Source organism: Oncorhynchus mykiss, chromosome 17 (assembly GCF_057628025.1).
Source record: "Oncorhynchus mykiss isolate SJ-2025 chromosome 17, ASM5762802v1, whole genome shotgun sequence".
Classification (NCBI taxonomy): Eukaryota; Metazoa; Chordata; class Actinopteri; order Salmoniformes; family Salmonidae; genus Oncorhynchus; species Oncorhynchus mykiss.
In genome coordinates this window covers 1069664-1096767 of record NC_143038.1, presented here as the reverse complement: position 1 = coordinate 1096767, position 27104 = coordinate 1069664, and the positions used below count along the sequence as shown (strand labels likewise).

General features: G+C 45.4%; 1 protein-coding gene across 9 annotated transcripts in view; it reads right to left on the bottom strand.

Annotated features, from left to right (window-relative positions):
• LOC110485619 (gamma-adducin) overlaps positions 1 to 19922 on the bottom strand; it is a 144128-nt gene extending 124206 nt beyond the window's left edge. For 3 of the 9 annotated variants that reach the window (XM_090204365.1, XM_090204369.1, XM_090204376.1), the window contains exon 1: positions 17392 to 17481. The gene's annotated coding sequence lies outside the window, so the exon portion shown is untranslated. Of the gene's footprint in view, positions 1 to 17391; positions 17482 to 18718; positions 18975 to 19504 lie in introns of those variants that run through there. The other 6 variants (XM_090204366.1, XM_090204377.1, XM_090204368.1 and 3 more) reach the window with 4 other exon arrangements.
• Positions 19923 to 27104: the final 7182 nt, after the last annotated feature.

The window sequence follows — 27104 nt, the reverse complement described above, 5'->3', positions numbered from 1 at the left end:
AGGGTGCTCCTGCTATCTAATTAGAACGGCCTGTCCCATGTTTTGTCTCGGCAGGGTTCAGGGGCGATTACAGTGATTGGACATGGACACTGAACAGGACATGGAGGGATAGAGACAGATGGATTGTCACAATCGGTGTCCCCATTTTACATCAGAAGAGATGACATGCACTCATCCTAGCCGGCACACACAGAGACGACTCAGTGACACACACAGGGCTGCCATGCCCTCAGGGGTACAGAGCAGAATGCAAGATGTGTCACCAATGAAACGCATCATTGGCTTGGTTCAAAACAAGCACACCACAAAACAACAACAAAGTCAAAAGATATCCATCTAGAACTACAGTACCAGATACCTCTACACCTAGACCTCTAGGGACTTCAATGGAGATTCTACAGTACCAGATACCTCTACACCTAGACCTCTAGGGACTTCAATGGAGATTCTACAGTACCAGAGAGCAGATACCTCTACACCTAGACCTCTAGGGACTTCAATGGAGATTCTACAGTACTTAGTGGGTTCACTAATCTGCCCTGGATATAGGCCCTAGGGGCCTGCAGACTCCATATTAGGCCAAATATAGCCTCGCTTTAAATACAGTAACACTGACCTACATGCATTAAACTGCCATAGAACACAATGGTGATGTATATAAACAGTCTAAGGACAATGGAAGTGAGTCTAGGTGTGTTTAGAATATAGCAGTGAACAGTTAGGCTGCCTCATGTTAGCAGGAAAGAGAGAGAACCTGAACTGTGGGGGTCTAGGTCTACTATTAGAACACAATGAGGTGAAAACACACACACACACACACACACACACACACAGAAACACACACAAAGACGCACACTCACTCATGTCGCACACACACAAACACATGTCATAGACACACGCACACACAGACACATTCTATTAGAATTCAGGCTGTGGAAGCAATAGACGATCCTTGGATTAACACTGATGGGCCCATGTTGTTCAGGGATCTCATGTCGCCATACAGAACTGTGAGTACAGTATGGTACTTACGTAGTCAACGCCACACTGTTACCCTCCCCTCTATACAGACATCTGACCTATGATCACGTTGCTTTAAATATGACCTATCACTAGGGTCGACAGTCTTCTTCCTTCTGAACCCGCAACCCACACAATGGACCTGACCAGAACAGAGCCTGACTTCATGAGCCTGACTTCTGAAATCATGACATGATGTCTAGCTATAACAACAGTACAGTTGGTAAGCGTATCGTCCATTCGTATTAGGGCCGGGACGATACCGGTATCGTCCATTCGTATTAGGGCCGGGACGATACCGGTATCGTCCACTCGTATTAGGGCCGGGACGATACCGGTATCGTCCATTCGTATTAGGGCCGGGACGATACCGGTATCGTCCACTCGTATTAGGGCCGGGACGATACCGGTATCGTCCACTCGTATTAGGGCCGGGACGATACCGGTATCGTCCACTCGTATTAGGGCCGGGACGATACCGGTATCATCCACTCGTATTAGGGCCGGGACGATACCGGTATCATCCACCCGTATTAGGGCCGGGACGATACCGGTATCATCCACTCGTATTAGGGCCGGGACGATACCGGTATCATCCACCCGTATTAGGGCCGGGACGATACCGGTATCATCCACTCGTATTAGGGCCGGGACGATACCGGTATCATCCACTCGTATTAGGGCCGGGACGATACCGGTATCATCCACTCGTATTAGGGCCGGGACGATACCGGTATCATCCATTCGTATTAGGGCCGGGACGATACCGGTATCGTCCATTCGTATTAGGGCCGGGACGATACCGGTATCGTCCACTCGTATTAGGGCCGGGACGATACCGGTATCGTCCACTCGTATTAGGGCCGGGACGATACTGGTATCGTCCACTCGTATTAGGGCCGGGACGATACCGGTATCATCCACTCGTATTAGGGCCGGGACGATACCGGTATCATCCATTCGTATTAGGGCCGGGACGATACCGGTATCATCCATTCGTATTAGGGCCGGGACGATACCGGTATCATCCATTCGTATTAGGGCCGGGACGATACCGGTATCATCCATTCGTATTAGGGCCGGGACGATACCGGTATCATCCATTCGTATTAGGGCCGGGACGATACCGGTATCATCCATTCGTATTAGGGCCGGGATGATACCGGTATCATCCATTCGTATTAGGGCCGGGACGATACCGGTATCATCCATTCGTATTAGGGCCGGGATGATACCGGTATCATCCATTCGTATTAGGGCCGGGATGATACCGGTATCGTAGCAAGGAAACAAAACAGTCCTACTGTTGAACACAAACATCACCATGTTGTCATCCAGAGTCACATGTATTTATTTTTGAAGGAACAAAGTGTTTCGTCTGCTTCGTGGTTTCCTTTTTTCCATGGAATAAATCATCCCGGGCATAATTTGGACGCTAGAAGAAAAGTGACAGCAGAACACACACACACACACACACACACACACACAATGCAAGATTTTGCGGTGAATCCTGCCAGTAGTGATTTGTCACTGGGTGTGTGATGTGACCAGAGGATGTTGCTGATGGTTTACCCCACAAACAGGAACTAGTCTGGGTGTGTCTGGTAGAACAGCAGCTGATGTGGTAAATATAAACGTTTGGTAACAGAGATGATAATGCATGTTTCCTGTGCCTGTGGAGGGACACACACAAACTCACATATGAACACAAACTCACGTACGAACACACACAACCGATTGCAAGTACATATGTACACTAGGGCTGGGGTTTGCCAGGGACCTCACGATACGATATTGTCATGATACTTAAGTGCCGAAAATAAATATATTGTGATTCTGTGTATTGCGATTCGATACTGTGATTTTATTGCGTTGGGATGCTCACTATATGTTTGCAACTTGAGAAAACTAGTTTTGATCAGTCGTGGAAATATAAGGGCTGAAAACAAATTGTCTCACTATTCAAAAAGAAGGAGAACAAGCGCAAAAATAATATTGTGATTTACACCCCCCCCCCCCCCAGAAGGAAGCCATCCATCTCTACAGGACAGCTATGATTGAAGCGATAGCAATAAGCTGCTAGATTATGTTGGACAATGTGATGTCAGCAACGAGCCAAGGAAAACAAGGCCTAATGATAATAGAACGTGGATCTCTGACTCTCTTTCCATCAGCAGAAGAAGTCGACTCTCTCTGACCCCAAACCCCACTCCCTCTCTACTATCCTAAAGCCAGCCAAATACCAATTACCTAACCCCAAGACAACCTAACCAAACCCCACTCCCTCTCTACTATCCTAAAGCCAGCCAGATACCAATTACCTAACCCCAAGACAACCTAACCAAACCCCACTCCCTCTCTACTATCCTAAAACCAGCCAGATACCAATTACCTAACCCCAAGACAACCTAACCAAACCCCCACCACAAGGAAAACTTCCACAAATCCCACTGATTTACATACCTACTACTACATGTTCTGACTTTCCAGTCATCTAATAATGAACAACAATATAAAACACAACATGTTACTATTTCAAATTAAATTTGTCACATGCACCGAATACAACATGTAAAATGCTTACTTATAAGTCCTTAACACATTGAGGCTATATACAGGGGGGTACCAGTACAGAGTCAATGTGGAGGCTATATACAGGGGTACCGTTACAGAGTCAATGTGGAGGCTATATACAGGGGGTACCGGTACAGAGTCAACGTGGAGGCTATATACAGGGGGTACCGGTACAGAGTCAATGTGGAGGCTATATACAGGGGTACCGGTACAGAGTCAATGTGGAGGCTATATACAGGGGGTACCGGTACAGAGTCAATGTGGAGGCTATATACAGGGGGTACCGGTACAGAGTCTATGTGGAGGCTATAAACAGGGGGTACCGGTACAGAGTCAATGTGGAGGCTATATACAGGGGGTACCGGTACAGAGTCTATGTGGAGGCTATATACAGGGGGTACCGGTACAGAATCAATGTGGAGGCTATATACAGGGGGTACCGGTACAGAGTCAATGTGGAGGCTATATACAGGGGGTACCGGTACAGAGTCTATGTGGAGGCTATATACAGGGGGTACCGGTACAGAGTCAATGTGGAGGCTATATACAGGGGGTACCGGTACAGAGTCAATGTGGAGGCTATATACAGGGGGTACCGGTACAGAGTCTATGTGGAGGCTATATACAGGGGGTACCGGTACAGTCTATGTGGAGGCTATATACAGGGGGTACCGTTACAGAGTCAATGTGGAGGCTATATACAGGGGGTACCGGTACAGAGTCAATGTGGAGGCTATATACAGGGGGGTACCAGTACAGAGTCAATGTGGAGGCTATATACAGGGGTACCGTTACAGAGTCAATGTGGAGGCTATATACAGGGGGTACCGGTACAGAGTCAATGTGGAGGCTATATACAGGGGGTACCGGTACAGAGTCAATGTGGAGGCTATATACAGGGGGTACCGGTACAGAGTCAATGTGGAGGCTATATACAGGGGGGTACCAGTACAGAGTCAATGTGGAGGCTATATACAGGGGTACCGTTACAGAGTCAATGTGGAGGCTATATACAGGGGGTACCGGTACAGAGTCAACGTGGAGGCTATATACAGGGGGTACCGGTACAGAGTCAATGTGGAGGCTATATACAGGGGTACCGGTACAGAGTCAATGTGGAGGCTATATACAGGGGGTACCGGTACAGAGTCAATGTGGAGGCTATATACAGGGGGTACCGGTACAGAGTCAATGTGGAGGCTATATACAGGGGGTACCGGTACAGAGTCAATGTGGAGGCTATATACAGGGGGGTACCAGTACAGAGTCAATGTGGAGGCTATATACAGGGGGTACCGGTACAGAGTCAATGTGGAGGCTATATACAGGGGGTACCAGTACAGAGTCAATGTGGAGGCTATATACAGGGTGTACCGTTACAGAGTCAATGTGGAGGCTATATACAGGGGGTACCAGTACAGAGTCAATGTGGGGGCTATATACAGGGGGTACCAGTACAGAGTCAATGTGGAGGCTATATACAGGGGGGTACAGAGCCAATGTGGAGGCTATATACAGGGGGTACCAGTACATGTGTGGGGGCTATATACAGGGGGTACCGGTACAGAATCAATGTGGGGGCTATATACAGGGGGTACCGGTACAGAGTCAATGTGGAGGCTATATACAGGGGGTACCGGTACAGAGTCAATATGGAGGCTATATACAGGGGGTACCGGTACAGAGTCAATGTGGAGGCTATATACAGGGGGTACCGGTACAGAGTCAATGTGGAGGTTATATACAGGGGGTACCGGTACAGAGTCAATGTGGAGGCTATATACAGGGGGTACCGGTACAGAGTCAATGTGGAGGCTATATACAGGGGGTACCGGTACAGAGTCAATGTGGAGGCTATATACAGGGGGTACCGGTACAGAGTCAATGTGGAGGCTGTATACAGGGGGGTACCGGTACAGAGTCAATGTGGAGGCTATATACAGGGGGTACCGGTACAGAGTCAATGTGGAGGCTATATACAGGGGGTACCGGTACAGAGTCAATGTGGAGGCTATATACAGGGGGTACCGGTACAGAGTCAATGTGGAGGCTATATACAGGGGGGTACCAGTACAGAGTCAATGTGGAGGCTATATACAGGGGGTACCGGTACAGAGTCAATGTGGAGGCTATATACAGGGGGTACCGGTACAGAGTCAATGTGGAGGCTAAATACAGGGGGGTACCGGTACAGAGTCAATGTGGAGGCTATATACAGGGGGTACCGGTACAGAGTCAATGTGGAGGCTATATACAGGGGGTACCGGTACAGAGTCTATGTGGAGGCTATATACAGGGGGTACCGGTACAGAGTCTATGTGGAGGCTATATACAGGGGGTACCGGTACAGAGTCAATGTGGAGGCTATATACAGGGGGTACCGGTACAGAGTCAATGTGGAGGCTATATACAGGGGGTACCGGTACAGAGTCTATGTGGAGGCTATATACAGGGGGTACCGGTACAGTCTATGTGGAGGCTATATACAGGGGGTACCGTTACAGAGTCAATGTGGAGGCTATATACAGGGGGTACCGGTACAGAGTCAATGTGGAGGCTATATACAGGGGGGTACCAGTACAGAGTCAATGTGGAGGCTATATACAGGGGTACCGTTACAGAGTCAATGTGGAGGCTATATACAGGGGGTACCGGTACAGAGTCAATGTGGAGGCTATATACAGGGGGTACCGGTACAGAGTCAATGTGGAGGCTATATACAGGGGGTACCGGTACAGAGTCAATGTGGAGGCTATATACAGGGGGGTACCAGTACAGAGTCAATGTGGAGGCTATATACAGGGGTACCGTTACAGAGTCAATGTGGAGGCTATATACAGGGGGTACCGGTACAGAGTCAACGTGGAGGCTATATACAGGGGGTACCGGTACAGAGTCAATGTGGAGGCTATATACAGGGGTACCGGTACAGAGTCAATGTGGAGGCTATATACAGGGGGTACCGGTACAGAGTCAATGTGGAGGCTATATACAGGGGGTACCGGTACAGAGTCAATGTGGAGGCTATATACAGGGGGTACCGGTACAGAGTCAATGTGGAGGCTATATACAGGGGGGTACCAGTACAGAGTCAATGTGGAGGCTATATACAGGGGTACCGTTACAGAGTCAATGTGGAGGCTATATACAGGGGGTACCGGTACAGAGTCAACGTGGAGGCTATATATAGGGGGTACCGGTACAGAGTCAATGTGGAGGCTATATACAGGGGGTACCGGTACAGAGTCAATGTGGAGGCTATATACAGGGGGTACCGGTACAGAGTCTATGTGGAGGCTATATACAGGGGGTACCGGTACAGAGTCTATGTGGAGGCTATATACAGGGGGTACCGGTACAGAGTCAATGTGGAGGCTATATACAGGGGGTACCGGTACAGAGTCAATGTGGAGGCTATATACAGGGGGTACCGGTACAGAGTCAATGTGGAGGCTATATACAGGGGGGTACCGGTACAGAGTCAATGTGGAGGCTATATACAGGGGGGTACCGGTACAGAGTCAATGTGGAGGCTATATACAGGGGGTACCGGTACAGAGTCAATGTGGAGGCTATATACAGGGGGTACCGGTACAGAGTCAATGTGGAGGCTATATACAGGGGGTACCGGTACAGAGTCAATGTGGAGGCTATATACAGGGGGGTACCGGTACAGAGTCAATGTGGAGGCTATATACAGGGGGTACCGGTACAGAGTCAATGTGGAGGCTGTATACAGGGGGGTACCGGTACAGAGTCAATGTGGAGGCTATATACAGGGGGTACCGGTACAGAGTCAATGTGGAGGCTATATACAGGGGGTACCGGTACAGAGTCAATGTGGAGGCTATATACAGGGGGTACCGGTACAGAGTCAATGTGGAGGCTATATACAGGGGGGTACCAGTACAGAGTCAATGTGGAGGCTATATACAGGGGGTACCGGTACAGAGTCAATGTGGAGGCTAAATACAGGGGGGTACCGGTACAGAGTCAATGTGGAGGCTATATACAGGGGGTACCGGTACAGAGTCAATGTGGAGGCTATATACAGGGGGTACCGGTACAGAGTCTATGTGGAGGCTATATACAGGGGGTACCGGTACAGAGTCTATGTGGAGGCTATATACAGGGGGTACCGGTACAGAGTCAATGTGGAGGCTATATACAGGGGGTACCGGTACAGAGTCAATGTGGAGGCTATATACAGGGGGTACCGGTACAGAGTCTATGTGGAGGCTATATACAGGGGGTACCGGTACAGTCTATGTGGAGGCTATATACAGGGGGTACCGTTACAGAGTCAATGTGGAGGCTATATACAGGGGGTACCGGTACAGAGTCAATGTGGAGGCTATATACAGGGGGGTACCAGTACAGAGTCAATGTGGAGGCTATATACAGGGGTACCGTTACAGAGTCAATGTGGAGGCTATATACAGGGGGTACCGGTACAGAGTCAATGTGGAGGCTATATACAGGGGGTACCGGTACAGAGTCAATGTGGAGGCTATATACAGGGGGTACCGGTACAGAGTCAATGTGGAGGCTATATACAGGGGGGTACCAGTACAGAGTCAATGTGGAGGCTATATACAGGGGTACCGTTACAGAGTCAATGTGGAGGCTATATACAGGGGGTACCGGTACAGAGTCAACGTGGAGGCTATATACAGGGGGTACCGGTACAGAGTCAATGTGGAGGCTATATACAGGGGTACCGGTACAGAGTCAATGTGGAGGCTATATACAGGGGGTACCGGTACAGAGTCAATGTGGAGGCTATATACAGGGGGTACCGGTACAGAGTCAATGTGGAGGCTATATACAGGGGGTACCGGTACAGAGTCAATGTGGAGGCTATATACAGGGGGGTACCAGTACAGAGTCAATGTGGAGGCTATATACAGGGGTACCGTTACAGAGTCAATGTGGAGGCTATATACAGGGGGTACCGGTACAGAGTCAACGTGGAGGCTATATACAGGGGGTACCGGTACAGAGTCAATGTGGAGGCTATATACAGGGGGTACCGGTACAGAGTCAATGTGGAGGCTATATACAGGGGGTACCGGTACAGAGTCTATGTGGAGGCTATATACAGGGGGTACCGGTACAGAGTCTATGTGGAGGCTATATACAGGGGGTACCGGTACAGAATCAATGTGGAGGCTATATACAGGGGGTACCGGTACAGAGTCAATGTGGAGGCTATATACAGGGGGTACCGGTACAGAGTCAATGTGGAGGCTATATACAGGGGGGTACCGGTACAGAGTCAATGTGGAGGCTATATACAGGGGGGTACCGGTACAGAGTCAATGTGCGGGGGCACCGGTTAGTCGAGGTAATATGTACATGTAGGTAGAGTTAAAGTGACTATGCATAGACAAACAGAGAATAGCAGCAGTGTAAAGGGGGGGGGGGGGGGGGGGGGGGCAATGCAAATAGTCTGGGTAGCCATTTGATTAGCTGTTCAGGAGTCTTATGGATTGGGGGTAGAAGCTGTTGAGAAGCCTTTTGGACCTAGACTTGGTGCTCAGGTATGGCTTGCCATGCGGTAGCAGAGAGAACAGTCAATGACTAGGGTGGCTGGGGTCTTTGACAATTTTAAGGCCTTCCTCTGACACCGCCTGGTGTAGAGGTCCTGGATGGCAGGAAGCTTGGCCCCGGCGATGTACTGGGCTGTACTCACTACCCTTTCCTTTCGGGTCGAGGCCAAACAGTTGCCATACCAGGCAGTGATGCAACCAGGCAGGATGCTTTCGTTTTTTCTTGTAAGCAGGAATCAGGAGGATAGAATTATTGTCAGATTTGCCAAATGGAGGGTGAGGGAGAGCGTTGTATGGGTCTCTTTGTGTGGAGTAAAGGTGGCCTACAGTTTTTTCCCCTCTGGTTTATTTAACATGCTGGTAGAAATGAGGTGAAACAGATTTATTTTTCCCTGTATTAAAGTCCCCGGCCACTAGGAGCGTGGCCTCTGGATGAGCGGTTTCCTTTTTGCTTATGGCTGTTTGTGGTGGTAAATATACAGCTATTAGAATATAGATGAAAACTATCTTGGTAAATAGTGTGGTCTACAGCTTATGAGATGCTCAGCTGATGTAGAGTAAAACCTTAAGACTTCCTTAGATATTGTGCACCAGCTGTTGTTTACAAATATACACAGACAGTCACCCCTTGTCTTATCAGAGGCTGCTGTTCTATCCTGCCGATACAGTGTATAACCCACCAGCTGTATGTTATTCATGTCGTCGTTCAGCCACAACTCGGTGAAACATAAGATATTACAGTTATTAATGTCCCGTTGGACAGATATACGTGCTTGTAGTTAGTCTATTTTGTTATCCAATGATTGTACATTGGCTAATAGGATCGATGGTAAAGGCAAATTACCACTCGCCGCCGGATCCTTATGAGGCACCCCGACCTTCGTCCTCGATATCTCAGTCTCTTTCTCCTGTGAATGGCGGGGATGAGGGCCTTGTCGGGTGTCTGGAGTAAATCCCTCTCCTCTGACTCGTTAAAGAAAAATAGGAGGTGAGTAATCGCTGTCCTGATTTCTAAAAGCTCTTTTCGGTCATAAGAGACGGCGGCAGAAACATTATTTACAAAATAAGTTACAAATAACGCAAAAAAACACACAATAGCACAATTGGTTAGGAGTAGAGGTTGACCAATTAATCGGAATGGCCGATTAATTAGGGCTGATTTCAAGTTATCCGAATTTTTGGACGCCGATTATATTGCAATCCACGAGGAGGCTGCGTGGCAGGCTGACCACCTGTTACGCGAGTGCAAGCAGCAAGGAGCCATGGTAAGTTGCTAGCTAGCATTGAACTTATCTTATAAAAAACAATCAAACTACACATGGTTGATGATATTACTAGTTTATCTAGCTTGTCCTTCGTTGCATATAACTTCACTTCTCTTGCGTTCAGTATCGGCATTGAAAAATCATAATCGGTCGACCTCTAGTTAGGAGACTAAAACGACAGCCATTCTCTCCGAGTTACAGTTCATATAAGAAAATCAGTCAATTAAAAGGAATTCATTAACCCATAATCTATGGATTTGTTGATCACAGATACCTTTTTAAAAAATGGTAGGGACGTGGAATCAGAAAACCAGTCAGTATCTGGTGTGACCACCATTTGCCTCATGCAGCGCGACACATCTCCATAGAGTTGATCAGGCTGTTGATTGCGGCCTGTGGTTGTTGTCCCACTCCTCTTCAATGGCTGTGTGAAGTTTCTGGATTTTTGCAGGAACTGGTACATGCTGTCCTACACGTCAGAGGGATGTGGGTCAATGAAGCCGGGGCCTATCTGAATACCATTCCATCCCATAAGGCTCTGTGCACATTGGATCAGGGTCCATAGAGCACTATGTAGGCCTAGTGAATGGACTAGTGTATTTAATACAAGGGAATGGGACAGCAAGGAGCACATACCATTGAGTTCAGTAGGCAGCACCATAGAGCTGGGGCTCTGACCTTGGGAGTGCTACTGGATATGCATACGTGTGTGTGTGTGTGTGTGTGAATCACACAGCTACTAAACTCAGAAAAAAATGAAACGTCCTCTCATTGTCAACTGCATTAATTTTCAGCAAACTTAACATGTGTAAATATTTGTATGAACATAAGATTCAACAACTGAGACAAACTGAACAAGTTCCACAGACATGTGACTAACATACATTTTATAATGTGTCCCTGAACAAGGGAGGGGTCAAAATCAAAAGTAACAGTCAATGCAGCTGGTGGCCACACCAGATACTAAGTACTGCAGTGCATCTCCTCCTCATGGAATGCACCAGATTTGCCAGTTCTTGCTGTGAGATGTTACACCACTCTTCCACCAAGGCACCTGCAAGTTCCCCGGACATTCCTGGGTGGAATGGCCCTAGCCCTCACCCTCTGATCCAACAGGTCCGAGACATGCTCAATGGGATTGAGATATGGGCTCTTCGCTTGCCATGGCAGAACACTGACATTCCTGTCTTGCAGGAAATCATGCACAGAACGAGCAGTATGGCTGGTGGCATTGTCATGCTGGAGGGTCAGGATGAGCCTGCAGGAAGGATACCACATGGGGGAGGAGGATGTCTTCTCTGTAACGCAGAGCGTTGAGATTGCCTGCAATGACAACAAGCTCAGTCCGATGAGGCTGTGACACACCACCCCAGACCAAGACGGACCCTCCACCTACAAATCGATCCTGCTCCAGAGTATAGGCCTCGGTGTTATGCTCATTCCTTTGACGATAAACGCGAATCCGACCATCATCCCTGGTGAGACAAAACCACGACACGTAAGTGAAGAGCACTTTTTGCCAGTCCTGTCTGGTCCAGCGATGGTGGGTTTGTGCCCATAGGCAACGTTGTTGCCGGTGATGTCTGGTGAGGACCTGCCTTACAACGGGCCTACAAGCCCTCAGTCTAGCCTCTCTCAGCCTTTTGCGGACAGTCTGAGCACTGATGGAGGGATTGTGTTGTCCTGGTGTAACTCGGGCAGTTGTTGTTGCCATCCTGTACCTGTCCCGCAGGTGTGATGTTTGGATGTACCGATCCTGTGCAGGTGTTGTTACACGTGGTCTGCCACTGCGAGGACAATCAGCTATCCGTTCTGTCTCCCTGTAGCGCTGTCTTAGGCGTCTCACAGTACGAACATTGCCATTTATTGCCCTGGCCACATCTGCAATCCTCATGCCTCCTTGCAGCATGCCTAAGGCACGTTCACGCAGATGAGCAGGGACCCTGGGCATCTTTCTTCTGGTGTTTTTCAGTCAGTAGAAAGGCCTCTTTAGTGTCCTACGTTTTCATAACTGTGACCTTAATTGCCTACCGTCTGTAAACTGTTAGTGTCTTAACAACCGTTCCACAGGTGCATGTCCATGAATTGTTTATGGTTCATTGAACAAGCATGGGAAACAGTGTTTAAACCCTTTACAATGAAGATCTGTGAAGTTATTTGGATTTTTACGATTTATCTTTGAAAGACAGGGTCCTGAAAAAGGGACGTTTCTTTTTTTGCTGAGTTTATATGCCAAGCCACACGCGCACACACACACCCACTCTCTCTCGCAGGTCACATACAGTTATAGACACGCATAAATAGAGTTGGCGCAGTGCAGATTCCCTCCATAGTAAAAGGATCAACTCCTATAAATCGTGCCTCTGCTGGGGACAGATCACATCTCCTAGCTCCCCACATGTCAAAACACATATCCCTCCTCCTTTAATATGCCTATCTCTTTATACTGTATTATCACAGCTGTTCTCTTATGGCTGCTATCAATGTTGTTCAGGCCTGCATGTTCAACTAAGGCCTATTAGGGATGACATAGCTACATACCACACCCTAACAGGGAGGACACAGCTACATAACACACCCAAACAGGGATGACACTGCTGACACAGATGACAGTGATTGGCTTAATTGGCAGTGATTGGCTTAATGAGTCTGGTGACCTGGAACACAGGCATATAAAGTATAGAGGCCCTGTGGGTACAGACAGCGTAGGGGGTAGATGCACGAGGGTACAGACAGCGTAGGGGGTAGATGCACGAGGGTACAGACAGCGTAGGGGGTAGATGCACGAGGGTACAGACAGCGTAGGGGGTAGATGCACGAGGGTACAGACAGCGTAGGGGGTAGACGCACGAGGGTACAGACAGCGTAGGGGGTAGATGCACGAGGGTACAGACAGCGTAGGGGGTAGATGCAAGAGGGTACAGACAGCGTAGGGGGTAGATGCACGAGGGTACAGACAGCGTAGGGGGTAGACGCACGAGGGTACAGACAGCGTAGGGGGTAGATGCACGAGGGTACAGACAGCGTAGGGGGTAGATGCACGAGGGTACAGACAGCGTAGGGGGTAGATGCACGAGGGTACAGACAGTGTAGGGGGTAGATGCATGAGGGTACAGACAGCGTAGGGGGTAGATGCACGAGGGTACAGACAGTGTAGGGGGTAGATGCATGAGGGTACAGACTAAAGGCCGACCGATTCTGATTTTCAACGCCGATACAGATTGGAGGACCAAAATAAAGCAGATACCGATTAATCTGCCGATTTTTATTTATTTATTTGATACTGAATGAAAAGTTAAAATAAGTTAATATAATACATCAATAAAATCAATTTAGCCTCAAATAAATAATGAAACATGTTCAATTTGGTTTAAATAATGCAAAAACAAAGTGTTGGAGAAGAGAGTAAAAGTGCAATATGTGCCATGTAAGAAAGCTAACGTTTCAGTTCCTTGCTCAGAACATGAGAACATATGAAAGCTGGTGGTTTTAACATGAGTCTTCAATATTCCCAGGTAAGAAGTTTAAGGTTGTAGTTATTATAGGAATTATAGGACTATTTTTCTCTATACCATTTGTATTTCATATACATTTGACTATTGGATGTTCTTATAGGCACTTTAGTATTGCCAGTGTAACAGTATAGCTTCTGTCCCTCTCCTCGCTCCTACCTGGGCTCGAACCAGGAACACATCGACAACAGCCACCCTCAAAGCAGCGTTACCCATGCAGAGCAAGGAGAACAACCACTCCAAGTCTCAGAGCGAGTGACGTTTGAAACGCGTCAAGCTTCAATGCTTCAAGCATTGCGAAGAGCTGCTGGCAAACGCACAAAAGTGCTGTTTGAATGAATGCTTACGAGCCTGCTGGTGCCTACCATCATCGCTCAGTCAGACTGCTCTATCAAATCATAGACTTAGTTATAACATAATAATACACAGAAATACGAGCCTTGGGTCATTAATATGGTCGAATCCGGAAACTTTCATTTCGAAAACAAAAGGTTTATTCTTTCAGTGAAATACGGAACCGTTATGTATTTTATCTAACGGGTGGCATACAGAAGCCTAAATATTGCTGTTACATTGTACAACCTTCAATGTTATGTCATAATTATGTAATATGCTGGCAAATTAATTATGGCCTTTGTTAGGAATAAATGGTCTTCACACAGTTAGCAATGAGCCAGGCGGCCCAAACTGCTGCATATACCCTGACTGCAATTTACAGAACGCAAGAGAAGTGACAATTTCCCTAGTTAAAATAAATTCATGTTAGCAGGCAATATTAACTAAATATGCAGGTTTAAAAAGATATACTTGTGTATTGATTTAAAGAAAGGCATTGATGTTTAGGTATATTGGTGCAATGACGGTGCTTTTTTTTCCGCAAATGCGCTTGTCACCCATTTGTTGAAGTAGGCTGTGATTCAATGAGAAATTAACAGGCACCGCATCGATTATATGCAACGCAGGACACGCTAAACTAGTAATATAATCATCAACCATGTGTAGTTAACTAGTGATTATGTTAAGATTGATTGTTTTTTTTATAAGACAAGTTTAAAGCTAGCTAGCAACGTACCATGGCTTCTTGCTGCCCACACGTAACAGGTCTCCTCGTGGAGTGCAATGTAAGGCAGGTGGTTAGAGCGTTGGACTAGTAACCGGAAGGTTGCAAAAACTAATCCCTGAGCTGACAAGGTAAAAATCTGTCGTTCTGCCCCTGAACAAGGCAGTTAGCCTAGGAACGGTGGGTTGTCATTGAAAATAAGAATATGTTCTTAACTGACTTGCCTAGTTAAATACAGGTGTAAAAATAAAAAATAAACAATTACCGGTTGTTATGAAAACTTGAAATCGGCCCTAATTAAATCGGTCATTCCGATTAATCGGTCGAACTCTAGTACAGACAGTGTAGGGGGTAGATGCACGAGGGTGCAGACAGTGTAGGGGGTAGATACTAGTGCACTACTTTTGACCAGGGCCAACAGGAAATTGGGTGCCATTTGGGAAGCAACTAAGGATTTGTGAAGCTCAAAGACCAGATCTTGAATCATTTTAACGAGAGAAGTCTGGCATGGAGATCACAGCCCGTTAATTTTGCCCAAACTTGGCACTCCTCTCTCTTCCCATGGTCGTGGCTTGCTTGACCCCGTAACTATGGCGAAGGAACTCCAATATCTATGCAAACGCCTTTTCACCGCTCAGGAATCTCAACTCTAGTCTGGAACGCAGACACACACTTCCCCTGGCAGAACAAAACTCAGCTGAAGTCCAAGGGCCGGAACCACGACTCCATTCAGCACATCACATCACCCACATATGTATAATGAGGTTATTATAACCCAGCCCACCAGGATTACTGGGAACACAGAGTTTGGTTACCCAACAAAGCTACAAACATTCATCCCACACAGCCAGACAGTAAGATCCATTTATCTATGCTGAGAATATCGTATACAGAGATTTTAAAATGTAAACAATGTGTAATTGTTCTCACATTACTTTGACATAAGTCATTTCTAAGTGGCGTTCATCTGGTTTCCCTGGGCATTACAAACAAGCTTAGAGACACTGAGACAGGGTTCTGAACATGCCCAAAAGAGCAGCTTCATTCAGACCCGACCCAGAACCAACTACTACACGGATATATAGAAAACAGTCAAATGTATTACAGATGAAGAGAGAGAAAGAGATATATAGAAAGAGATATTATATATAGAGAGAAAGAGATATTATATATAGAGAGAAAGAGATATTATATATATAGAGAAAGAGATATATAGAGAGAGAAAGAGATATATAGAGAGAGAAAGCCACATGTTTTTGATCAGCCTCTGAGAGAAGAAGTGAGGTAACGGTGATGTCATGTTTGTCATTTGGACAGGTTCAAATAAAAGGAGTTGATGCTTCTAAATGGTTTAATACTCCCGCTCTCTCTCCCAAACCAGATACACACACATACAGAGGCAAGCATGAACGAACACACCAACAACAAGTAAAAGTGTCACGCCCACACACCCATCCACCAAACACACATACATTTACAGGCATAGTTCCACACACATGCATGCACTAACGCGCTGGAACACACACACCAAGTTGATTGTGCATGTTACAACAAGCCCTAGCTGCTCTTTTATATAGAGTTGAGCCTATCGAGAAGCTACGTATTCACCAAAACAAACAAACTCTTTCAAGCCTTCCTCAGTACACAGACGTATTTCAGGTTTGATTTCATACAACACAACGCTGCTAACAGTTGAACAAGGCTTAGTGTACTAGTGGGACCGACATCTGTCACAACAAATACAGTGTCCTGCAGTGATTGTAGCCACTTAGCCGTCACTGAAGTTGTGTGTTGTTGGAACCGCCTTTAAAAGTCCAAATAGTTAATAGGCCTTATTCCTGTACGTGTACTCACTAGGTCAAATGGACCATGGTGGACACTGTACTTCCTGCCTACTCAGACCTTAGTACTGGCTGGGCAGCTAGCGCCTTGGGGTGACTGTAAAGCCATTCATTTGGAAAGAGAAAATAAACAGAGGCAAGGAGAGAGAGAGAAAGAAAGAGAAAGCGAGGAGGGAGAGAAAGAACGAGAGAAAGAGTGAGAGAGCAGAGAGATCACTAGGTTGGAGTGATAGAGGAAGTGACGCCACCGTGCCAAAAGCAAGAACGCACTAGCAGTATACTGTTCCTTTGGACAGGGTGAAGGCCTAGTCTGGATTTGGATTTCAGGTCCATCTACTGAACAGAACACACACACCAAAACGACTGGGGAAAAATCAAGCATCTCAGATTCAGAGTTACACCCTTTCAGAAGCAATTATCGTATTTATCTTGGCTGGACCTTTTAACTCCAGGCAGTCTGCTCTCTGGTCCTGGTGTTGAAATGGAGATCCTTAGAGGGTGATTATAAGTTGAGAAATATCAGTGCTGAGGTGATCTGGATAGTCGGGGAGGTGTGTGTGTGTGTACCTGTATCCCTTGTGTCTTTGATCTATCCAGAGTCCAGACATGGTAGACTACAGGGGAGAGCGGTGTGAAACCCCAAGGCGTTCAAGGGGTCTGGAAGATATGAGTGATTCAGCACTGAACACCATACTATAGGTTAAAACCAACTCTGCAACAATCTATGATTAAACACATTTATCTTGTCTAGTCATACCACCGTGTGTGTGGTCTGCATATGGGTTCCTTTTTGATACTGTAGTAGCTCACTGTCTGGATTATGTTTCAAATTAGTTACCAGTGTAGTTAGAGTGTAATTACATACCATTACACCAAGACATTTACATTCCACGTAGAGAGTGACAGTGATTGCACCACTTTGATAAAGTACTGGGACTGTATAGTGTCAGCTGAAATCAAAGGGTTTTATCTCCCAGACAGACTCTCAGTTGGAGATAGAGAGACATATGAAGACAGAGGGGAAACCGCAGACCATTGTTTTCTGTCTGGAAGATAATCAAGGGAACTCAGACAACTGTGACATGGAAGAATGAATGCTATATGATATAATTAAATTGAGCCTTTTCAATACTACAAAATCAATGAAGGAGCAAAGCGCTGATCATCACAGTCTCGCACCACATGCCGCGTTGAAAACTGGGAACTCGGAAATTCTGGACTTCCGACTTCAGTGCGTTCAAGACAACTGGGAACTCGGAAAACAAACGAGCTAAAAAAAAACATTTTTAACAGTCGCCCAACTCAGAATTCCAAGTCGGAAACTCGGGCATGTTTCTAGAGCCTTTCCGACCCGAAGATCACTAACGTCATGATCTGACCTGGTTCTTTTGCGATTACCCAGTTGTCTTGAAAGCACCAATATTCTCTTCACCACGAGTGTTTTTGCATGCATACCATACAACTTTCACGCTTTCCGCAAACAAAGGGTAGTTTAATGCAATAACACGCCAACATATTTAGCATTTTTGAAAAGAGTAGCACTTATTTTACTTTCCCTAGTCGAACTACAGTAGGCAAACCTACATTGATGGTCTGGTTGCCATGATTACATATTGTACCCACCACCACGTGAAGACGTTTACAAAACACATTACAGTATCATACACACTCATTGACGGAGGATACAATTTACATTGCTGCACCACGTTGCAGAGGCAACTTCGAATGCGTGCCACCGCATGCCACCACGGTTTGCCAGATAATAGGCTGTTACTGTCTGACGCGCGGTGAACGTCCATCAAAATCACACACACAGGTTAACTTACTAGATGTAAACGAATATGCTACGACTATTAAAATACATAACCGAGTTAACATTTTAAAGTGCATTTACCTGAAACTCGTGGAAGCTGGATAAATTGAGAATAAATTAATTTCATTCGGGACCACAGCACGCCACTCCGCAAAGTGCTCTGATCTTTGATTCAAGCGTTTTGAATTAAAGCAATTGACCACACGAAGAGAACGCCTCCTTCACTGACGACAAACTAAAGTGATATGCCTAAACTGATCCTAACACTTATTCAAAACCAAGCCAGATGGTGTAGAGATTTAAAATATATCAATGCGGAACCACAGAGTCACAATTTAGCAGGAAGTCGTTTCTGACTCTCCTCTGCTTTACGTGAATGTGCATAAATTTGGCAAACCTCACCTCCAGTAAACCAATAACTTGTGTTATTATAAGTTATAGGCCTACTGTAAATAATGACGCTATACATTTACTCACGGCAAAACAAAATGGCAAACTGTCCAGTCTTTATCACAATCTGAATAGATGGACCATGAATCATACGACTAGGCCTATATATATAATTCACAAAAACAACAGGCACTTTTTCGTGAATAAAACATGTATAAAAATTACCATGGCAGAGTATTATGACATAGGTCAGTTGTTCTGACTAGGGGACTAGGACTCTGCTTCCCATTGACCTGACTGTAATCGGAGCCTTCTATGGCGTTCAGTAAGTAGTCTAGTCAAGTGGACGCGAAGAAACAACGCCCACATGCGTTCTGCATAGGCCTATATTATTTCACCAGTTTATCCCATGCAAAACTCCACTCTATGTCCTATACGTACGACTAGACATGCCATAGATATATGTAGGCTACTCACCACAGCCGCACTTTGAATGATCCTGCAGCAGAATTCCCTACTACCTATTGTGCTCTACCGGCTCCGTGCAACCTACATGGCATTTAACTGACACCTCCTCTGTCTGCTACAGTGTAGCGCATTCCTGCAAACGAGACCATTCCGAAAATGTATCATTATAGGCGTCAAAGCTTGCATCCTACAGCCATATAAAATTATGCATTTGTTAGATTTTTTTTTTTTTTTTACACTAAATGTCAACACCACCAGTTACTTTAAAATATTATGGATTACAACTTTATACAAAATGTAGGGCGGGTCCAGTCTGTCCGATTGGGGTCAGTTGACAAATTCTCATATTCCATCTTTAGTAACACTCTCAACTGTATGTTCCTCAAAAAAGTCAGAAAACCCACAATTTCCTTACACGAATTGTCCTGAACAGACGTATCACCTGCCCAGAAGATGCTGCTGGTGATGGAGCCTCTCCAGCGGTTTCCATGTTACACTAAGGCCACCTGGTGGCCATTGTCACTGTGCCGTAGAAATGCTGAGGCTACTCAGAAGTGAAGCAGACCGTCTGAATATAAATCAGATTTGTAGCAGGTAGTACATACAAACTAGATGTCTAAACATGACCAAGGTGAGTGTACTTGTGCTTATAGAATGAGGAGAAAAGAAAGCCCCGCACACTGCTCTTGCTCGTATGATATCACTTTAGTTTACTTTTCAACCTGTATGCCTAAAGACTTCGTCAGTGCTTGACGGCCTGCTCGCTTTCTTCTAAGATATTAGATATCAGATCGTTATTCCCGCGCACCTGCAACAAGAAAACTCAGATGTGCCAGTGTTTTTACTCTTTTATATAATTCATAAAAAAGGATGTCTGGTGGAATAACACCGCCCACAGCTGCTCAGAAAGATTGCAATTCTGTATGCAGCTCAATTCATACAAGATGTGTTTATGATGGTAGGGTTTCTATGGTAGACGACATACTGACCAGGTATGGTAGGCCCGCTTACCACTGGTGGTGTGGGCCAGGGTTTCTCAAACATCGGTCCCTAACGCTACACAGCTGATTCAAATCGTCAACGTTTTATGATGAGTTGGTGATTTGAATGAGGTGTGTAGTGCTAGGGCAGGAACCAAACCGTGCACCCAGGGGGGGGGCTCCAGTACCACGTTGTGGATACTCTGGTGTAGGCTATGTATAGCTTTGAGTTTAACTGTAGGTTTACTAGAATAAAATGGTAGCATAAAATGGTAACATAAAATGGTAGCAAAAAATGGTAGGCCTGATTTTGTATATGCCAGATTTCCTCACAAATTACAAAAACAAGAACGTTGGCCATTTGTCTTAAAACCAAGTTATGTAAGTTATCCAGCCTATTACTTTTTCAAGAATTGAATTGTTCTTTTTCATAACCTGATTTTTGTACAACCGCCACAAGCGCTCCTGGAGACGATACACAGCACAATATAATAGAAGCCTTGACTAAATATGTTTTTGTTACTGGAAAACATCTCTAGAAGGTATGCTAATACTGTTAAACTCAGAGCTAAAGATACAATTGTAAGGAGCAGAACTCGCAGTGTGTTTACAAATGTTCTGGTGAGGCAGTGTGTTTACAAATGTTCTGGTGAGGCAGTGTGTTTACAAATGTTCTGGTGAGGCAGTGTGTTTACAAATGTTCTGGTGAGGCAGTGTGTTTACAAATGTTCTGGTGAGGCAGTGTGTTTACACATGTTCTGGTGAGGCAGTGTGTTTACACATGTTCTGGTGAGGCAGTGTGTTTACACATGTTCTGGTGAGGCAGTGTGTGGTGGGAGCTTTCTCACAAACCTCATCATTAGTTTGATACTGTTGATTTGTTGCCGCAGATGGTTTGTTTTACATAGCAGCTCAGGATAAATAATGTGTCAGGTTAGGTGAATTAACGCAGCAGGTTAGGTGAATTAACGGAGCAGGTTAGGTGAATTAACGCAGCAGGTTAGGAGAATTAACGCAGCAGGTTAGGTGAATTAACGCAGCAGGTTAGGTGAATTAACGCAGCAGGTTAGGTGAATTAACGCAGCAGGTTAGGTGAATTAACGCAGCAGGTTAGGTGAATTAACGCAGCAGGTTAGGAGAATTAACGCAGCAGGTTAGGTGAATTAACGCAGCAGGTTAGGTGAATTAACGCAGCAGGTTAGGTGAATTAACGTAGCAGGTTAGGTGAATTAACGCAGCAGGTTAGGTGAATTAACGCAGCAGGTTAGGAGAATTAACGCAGCAGGTTAGGTGAATTAACGCAGTAGGTTAGGTGAATTAACGTAGCAGGTTAGGTGAATTAACGCAGTAGGTTAGGAGAATTAACGCAGCAGGTTAGGTGAATTAACGTAGCAGGTTAGGTGAATTAACGCAGCAGGTTAGGAGAATTAACGCAGCAGGTTAGGTGAATTAACGCAGCAGGTTAGGTGAATTAACGCAGCAGGTTAGGTGAATTAACATAGCAGGTTAGGTGAATTAACGTAGCAGGTTAGGTGAATTAACGCAGCAGGTTAGGTGAATTAACGTAGCAGGTTAGGTGAATTAACGTAGCAGGTTAGGTGAATTAACGCAGCAGGTTAGGTGAATTAACGCAGCAGGTTAGGTGAATTAACGTAGCAGGTTAGGTGAATTAACGCAGCAGGTTAGGTGAATTAACGCAGCAGGTTAGGTGAATTAACGTAGCAGGTTAGGTGAATTAACGCAGCAGGTTAGGTGAATTAACGCAGCAGGTTAGGTGAATTAACGCAGCAGGTTAGGTGAATTAACACAGCAGGTTAGGTGAATTAACGCAGCAGGTTAGGTGAATTAACGCAGCAGGTTAGGTGAATTAACGTAGCAGGTTAGGAGAATGAGGTTAAAGGTTAGGAAAAGGGTTAGGGTTACAATGCTACAGTTGTCAACAACTGTTATCCCCAACACGGCCGTTAGATGGCGCTGAATGCCTACTCTCATTACAACGGGAGGAACGTTAACAAACCGTACATAGTGACAAATCATCAACGTCATAACAGCGACAAATGTGTGGCGAGCAGGCATTTTCCACAGCATTTTCCACAGCATTTTCCACATCATTTTCCTCAGCATTTTCCAATTAGGTGGGTCAGCGCCTAATTTGGTTCAATAAAAATGTTGACGCAAAAAGCGTTGAAAACAGGCACAAAGTAGACCAACTGTAAATAAGTGGTGAGGCTCACACATCAGGAGAAAGGAGATAGTATTAGGACACACCCTGCCTATACGTTCCTCCCCTTACCATGGAACAGTGTGCATCCCCATCACAAGTTGACCTCCCACTACAATCAAGGGCCAAAATAGGACCAGTGAAGTACCTTCACCACCTTGAGGGCCCTCTGAAATGTGTAAATGACCTATAAATAACTCACACTGGAGTGTGTGTGTGTGTGTGTGTGTGTGTGTGTGTGTGTGTGTGTGTGTGTGTGCGAGTTACCTACCAAAAACAACACTCTGATCTGATGGTCCTTTACGACAGCTATTTCTAGCTCGGAGGGAATAGCCTATTCTGCTCAACCCCGTCACGAGGGGAGCTGACCATGATGGTGAACAGGGGAATGAAGTATATGGACAAAGAGATGAGTCTAAATATGTCCATGTTAACTGTTTGTGTCAGTGAGCAATGAAAAATGTGTTGGTGTATCAGATCAAACATGTGTTTAAATATCTTTCATTTGCGTCTTCGTTTCTGGTGCTATTCCTTTTTTCTTGTGAACTTGCACGCCTCAACCTTGACCTCATGGTTGTGTCTCAATTTGGGACACATCACATGATGTAGTGATACATCACCTTAATTAAACTACAGTCAGATTACCCTGGTAGTCAGATTCATGTTCCTGAGAATCCAACCCAACCCAATGGATACACAAGGGTACTCCTTCCGTCCAATACCAGTCCACACCCATAGACGTTCACTCACGAATAGAAAATTGTTCTCATCTAGGCTATCTATTTCTAATGAATCTATTCTTTATGCATCTATGATTTGCCGGTCAGATTAAGGGTATGGCCACACAGAGACACATGGGTTAAATGTGCGTCATTGTGCGTCATTAAACGCAAAGTGTCATTATGCACGTTACGCTGGTGACAGGTGTGTGCCCTAACGAGCAGCCTGGTATCAACACCAAATATCAATGCGGCTGGCCCACATAGCTTCCACCTAAGTCAAATGTTTCCACCTAAATCCACTTCTCCTAATGGCATCAGTGGAAGTTACGGTTCTCTCTGGATAGAAAAAGATATGTAGATCCATGCTGTCATCTATTCTATGTACAGTATCTATATCTACGCAGCAATTAATCCACACTCTTTATGATATCATCAGAACAGCCATATTGTGTCTGGGGTGTAGAGCTATTAACATTGTCATCAATGCTCCTTGTATCTGCTGTCATCTATACAGTATCTATATTTATGCATCTACAGTATACTCTGATTCTGCTATCACCACAACCACATAGTGTGTGGGGACATAGAACTATAGAACAACAGTAACATAGTAACATTCCGGAGTGTAGTGTGTGGGGACATAGAACTATAGAACTACAGTAACATAGTAACATTCCGGAGTGTAGTGTGTGGGGACATAGAACTATAGAACAACAGTAACATAGTAACATTCTGGAGTGTAGTGTGTGGGGACATAGAACTATAGAACTACAGTAACATAGTAACATTCCGGAGTGTAGTGTGTGGGGACATAGAACTATAGATCTACAGTAACATAGTAACATTCCGGAGTGTAGTGTGTGGGGACATAGAACTATAGAACTACAGTAACATAGTAACATTCCGGAGTGTAGTGTGTGGGGACAGAACTATAGATCTACAGTAACATAGTAACATTCCGGAGTGTAGTGTGTGGGGACATAGAACTACAACAGTAACATAGTAACATTCCAGGGTGTAGTGTGTGGGGACATAGAACTATAGATCTACAGTAACATAGTAACATTCTGGAGTGTAGTGTGTGGGGACATAGAACTATAGAACAACAGTAACATAGTAACATTCCGGAGTGTAGTGTCTGGGGACATAGAACTATAGAACTACAGTAACGTAGTAACATTCCGGAGTGTAGTGTGTGGGGACATAGAACTATAGATCTACAGTAACATAGTAACATTCCGGAGTGTAGTGTGTGGGGACATAGAACTATAGAACAACAGTAACATAGTAACATTCTGGAGTGTAGTGACTGTGATGATTGTTTAAACTACAATCCCACTCCGCCCTTAAACTAATACTCAATCAAATCTGCCTATTCCAAGAACAGTGGATGATTCCTTGTCTCAGTTCAAGCGGGACTGAAAAAGGTTGATGAACCTCATAAGGTAGGCTGGACTCAGCTTGGGGATGTTATCTAAGCCCAAGTGATAAGGATGTACACTTTAGGGGGCATCCTTAGAGCCTAGCACCTGACTCTTTTTCCAACTGTCCATGTTAGGCAAGAGCTTCCACAGTGACTGCTATAAAGATAATCTCTCTTGGCTGGCTAAACCTCAGATGAAATCATTTTCCGACTCCTACTAATGTCACACACTGAACAAAAGTATAAACGCAACATGTACAGTGTTGGTCCCATGTTTCATGAGCTGAAAAAAAGAAAAATCCCAGACATTTTCCAAATGCACACAAAGCTTATTTCTCTAAAATGTTGTGTACACATTTGTTTACATTCCTGTTAGTCAGCATTTCTCCTTTGCCAAGATAATCCATCCACCTGACAGGTGTGGCGTATCAGGAACCTGTTTAAACAGCATGATCATTACACAGGTGCACATTGTGCCAGGGACAATAAAAGGCCACTTTAAAATGTGCAGTTTTGTCACACAACACAATTCCACAGATGTTTGGCATGCTGACTGCAGGAACGTCCACCAGAGCTGTTGCCAGAGAATTTAATGTTCATTAACTACGCCATCCCAGGACCTCTACATCTGGCTTTTTCACCTGCGGAATCATCTGAGACCAGCCACCTACACAGCTGATGAAACTGTGGGTTTGCACAACCGAAAGAATTTCTGCACAAGCTGTCAGAAACCATCTCAGGAAAGCTCATCTATGTGCTCGTTGTCCTCACTAGGGTCTTGACGTGACTGCAGTTCGGCATTGTAACCAACTTTAGTGGGCAAATGCTCACCTTCGATGGCCACTGGCACGCTGGAATAGTGTGCTCTTTACAAATTAATCTCGGTTTCAATTGTACCGGGCAGATGGCAGACAGCATGTATGGCATCGTGTGTGTGAATGGTTGGCTGATGCTAATGTTGTGAACAGAGTGCCCCATGGGGGCAGTGGGGTCATGGTATAGGCAGGCATAAGCCACAGACAATGAACACAATTGCATTTTATCAATTGCAATTGCATTGTCGTGCCATTCACCTCATGTTTCAGCATGATAATGCACAGCCCCATGTCGCAAGCATCTGTATACAATTCCTGGAACCTGAAAATATCCCAGTTCTTCCGTGGTCTGTATACTCACCAGACATGTCACCCATTAAGCATTAACCCTTTCTACAGAAGGTTCTATACGGAACCCAACAGGGTTCTAACTTAGAAGCAAAAAGGGTTATCCTATGGGTTAAAACTCTAATCACACTTTTATCATAAACTAAAAATAATATATAAATAACCACACAATCTTTCAAACTGAATAAAGAACAGCCCCCAACTAAAATTCTCTCCTCCTTTTCTACTCATTCCATATCTCTTCTGATCATTCATGTATTTCATCTCTCAATCACTTGTTCATTAACTTGTTCGTGTATTTTTTTCTGTGTGTGTCTGAATGTGTGTGTGTCTGAATGTGTGTGTGTCTGAGTGTGTATGTGTGAGTGTGTGTGTGTGTGGACTTGGGCTCAGGAAATCCCTAATATGGGTTTCCTGTCCACATAACCATTGTGTGTATTTGTACGTGCGTGTAAATATTAATGTGTAATTCTATGTGTGTGTCTATGTACTGTGTGGCTGTGTGGTCATCAGCCTGTGTAGGCGTTGTGTCAGCTGTGACTTTGAGTTTGTGTGTATGTGTACGGGTAATTCTGTGTGTGTCTATGTACTTTGTGAGTGTGCATGTATCCACATGCGTTATTGTTCATCATATTTACAGGCAACAGTGTGTGTTCACAAAGCTATAGCCTCCTAGTGTGACCATAGAGATTAGATCAGGGGGAGTTCCCCACCAGCCAGTCGGTCAGCCAACCAACCAGTCATCCAGTCCGACAGACAAACTGTCAAGTCACACAGTCCGTCATTCAGCCAGCCAGTCAGTCAGCTGACCAGTCAGTAAGTCAGTCATTCAGCTAACCAGCCAGTCAGTCAGTCATTCATATAACCATCCAGTCCGTCAGTCATTCAGCTAACCAGCCAGTCAGTCATTCCGCTAACCAGCCAGTCAGTCATTCAGCTAGTCAGCCAGCCAGCCAGTCGATCAGTCAGTCAGCCAACCAACCAGTCAGCCAACCAGTTATTCAACTAGCCAGTCAGCCAGCCAATCAGTCATTAAGCCAACCAGTCAGCTAAACAGCCAGTCAGGCAGTCACTCAGTCAATCAGCCAACCAACCAGCCA